We start from the raw sequence: 3,152 nt of genomic DNA, 5'->3' as shown, positions 1-3,152 counted from the left end.
GTCCCTCGTCTGCAACATGCTCCGGCTGCAGGAAGGGCAGACGGCCAAGCTCTACACCCGGAAGTAGCCCAGGTGCCCATTCTGTAGAATTTCTCAGTCTGGGATGTCATGATGTCATTTTGCAAGTGTGTGTGTATGTGTGTGTGTGTCTGTGTGTGTATGTGTCTGTGTGTGTGTCTGTGTGTGTGTGTGTGTGTGTGTGTGAAACTTCACTTAAAGCCAGTGCTTAGAACTCAAAACAATATTTTAGAATGAATGGGCTTAATCCTCCCAGTACTCTTACTGTCTACTTGGGACACTGATACTAGAGCAGAGGATACTGAAGTTGTCCTCATTGAAGCATGGTCTTTCTATTTGTATCTATGGTGCTCAGTTTTGTCTCTGTCAGAAATTTGCACTGTTGATATACTAATGTGGCACGCCTCTAAAAATTAAGGTATATACTATACTAATTAAAACACATGTGTCCAAAATCTTGTGGTTTATTTTTATTTTTTTCACTACATTTTTGACTGTTTTTGGGCTTAGTAATTTTAACAAAATAGAATTTGTATTTAATGTTTTAATAATTCTTTTTTTTTTATTGCTTAAAGTATTACAAAGGGTATTACATATGTGACCATGCGAGCCCAGCCAGCGTGGCTCAGTGGTGGAGCATCGACCTGTGAACTGGGAGGTCAGGGTTCGATTCCCGGTTGGGGCACATGCCTGGGTTGGGGGCTCGATTCCCAGTGGGGGGCGTGCAGGAGGCAGCCGGTCCATGATTCTCTCTCATCATTGATGTTCCTGTCTCTCTCCTTCTCCCTTCCTCTCTGAAATCAATAAAAACATACATTTTTCAATGTGACCGCATGGGCCAGATTTCTCACGCAGAGCGGATGTTCCCTCCACTGCACCAACCCCAGTGCTGCTCCCACCGCAGACCTGCTCAGGCGGCAGCGGGTCTGGGCGGGACGCGGAATTTAAACGCACGTCACAGCGGTACAGGAAGACCCCGCCGGGTGGTGCGCACACCGGTGAGTGCAGATGCCGTGTTATAATGTATGCCTGGGCGTTATAAGTATTAGCCAGGGCTCCCCCAATAAATGTCAACTTATACCCCGTTAATGCCAGGAGAGGCCCTGCGCCCGTGAGCGAGGGCTTGTCTCCTAGACGGCGGCATTGCCAACCGAGTTTTTAGGGGGTTGGGCCCCTCTTTGTCTCACGCTTTGTCCCACGGCCTCTCCCACTGGTTCTTACATTGGGAAGACGCCCCTGACCCCTCTGGGTCTTGAGCCACGTGAACCTGGGTTGACTAAGGCAAGATGGCGCTCCAAGTTCCTGACCTGAGGGTCACAGCGTCAGACACGTGCCAAGCGTTCGCCATTCACTGTCTCCTGTCATCTCCATGGCAGCTGAACTTTCCAGGAGAAAACGCAGGCTCATCACATTAGGGCGCCGGCTGGAGGCCACGGGAGCCGGGGGCTGGGCTCTTATTCCTGGTGCGTGAACCGCGCGTGCGGCCTGACCCCACATCGAGTCCTCCTGGTTGGAGACGTGGGTGGAACCACCGATGACTGTCAGCCTCAGACTTTGTAAAATAACTCTGCGTACTTGGTCATTGAAAGCAGCAGTAGCTGTGTCACCCCTGAGCCAGCCCCCAGCGGACAGTGGGGACTCCTTGGTTCTGCCCCCCAACTCTCTAGAGAACGCAAACGTTTTGCCCGAAGAAACCGAGACTGGGGAGGATGGCTCAAGTGAGAGAGGACGCGGGAAGCTATGGAAGACAAGAGGTGCCTGTGAAAGACAGTCTACATCTAGAGCAGGGGTGGGGAACCTCCGGCCCGCGGGCTGGGTAAGGCCCACAAAACCATTGGGTCCGGCCCCGCCAAGGCGTCAGGGGTGAGTGAATTTAATGTTTGGCCAAATAAGCAGGCTAATTTTCAAGCTGATAATGTTGTATGGCCCGCGAATGATGTGATAAATACCCAAGTGGCCCTGGGCAGGAAAAAGGTTCCCCACCCCGATCTAGAGAATCTCCTCTGACCAGCCCTCGAAAGCTGTGATCCCTGACCCTGGCGGCTCCACCAAGACCTGGGTCCCAGCCCCTGACATTCTGATGGAGTAGGTCTGGGTGTGGCTTAGGCACTGGCCTTTTCTTTTTATTTTTTTAATTTTTATTGATTTCAGAGAGGAAGGGAAAGGGAGAGATAGAAACATCAATGATGAGAGAGAATCATCAACTGGCTGCCTCCTACACACCCCACACTGGGGATTGAGCCGACACCCCAGGCATGTGTCCCTGACCAGAATCGAACCCAGGACCCTTCAGTCCACAGGCTGACGCTCCATCCACTGAGCGACACCAGCCAGGGCCACTGGTATTTCCTTAACGCTCCCAGGTAACTGGTGTGCACCCGAGGGTGAGGGTTCCTGCTGCCTGGCAAGGGAAAGCCCATTATTCCGCTCCAACCCCCCAGTGCCCGCCTCCTGCAGACCAGCTTCAAAAGTGATCCCAGTAACACATTCTGCTCCACAATTTCCCAGCGCTTTCCATGCACCGGATCCTCGCGATGGTGACGTGATCAGGGTGGTTCTAGGAAAGACCATGCCCCAGGTCAGAAGAGCCTGCAGGGAGGATGAGCTTACTTCCTCACACGTTCAAGTCCCCTCTGCGCCCCCCCCCCCCACCCTGCTAGGAGTGCTTTCTGCGGTTCCCACAGCATGAGCCTTACATGGCGCTAATTGCTAGCTACAGTGGAGAGGGCTGCGGCCTGCGTGTTATGATGCTGCGACAACAGGGAAGTCTGAGACCACGGAAAGCCAGCGTGCAGGGGGCGTCACCCCTCATTCTGTGGAGGCGCCCAAATGAAATGATCTGACTTGCTAATGTGCTGTCTGACCCACAGGTCCGTGCCACTGCCGGGCGGGACGCACAGCCCGGTCCTGGCCACACCGCAGGTTCTGCAGCACCTCCTCAGGCCACACCCCTCATCCAGCGTCTCCTGCCCAGCTGTTCAGCTACCAATGCCTGCCAGGGGCCTAGGTCCCTATGAAGGCTGAGGCAGATTACCACAGGCTCTGTAGCTTCAAATCACGCAAATGCAGTAGCTATGCGTAGAGTTGTACAGGTCGCAAGTCCGAAGTGGGTCATAGGGCTGTTCTGGGTGGTC

At 53.5% G+C, this 3,152-nt stretch overlaps 1 protein-coding gene across 1 annotated transcript in view; it reads right to left on the bottom strand.

Moving 5' to 3' along the window:
• Nucleotides 1-3,152, bottom strand: part of KIF26B (kinesin family member 26B) — a 178,433-nt gene that overhangs the window by 167,145 nt on the left and 8,136 nt on the right. The window lies entirely within an intron of this gene.

Source organism: Myotis lucifugus, unplaced genomic scaffold (genome assembly GCF_000147115.1).
Source record: "Myotis lucifugus unplaced genomic scaffold, Myoluc2.0 scaffold_586, whole genome shotgun sequence".
NCBI lineage: Eukaryota > Metazoa > Chordata > Mammalia > Chiroptera > Vespertilionidae > Myotis > Myotis lucifugus.
This window is presented reverse-complemented; position numbering and strand designations above follow the sequence as displayed.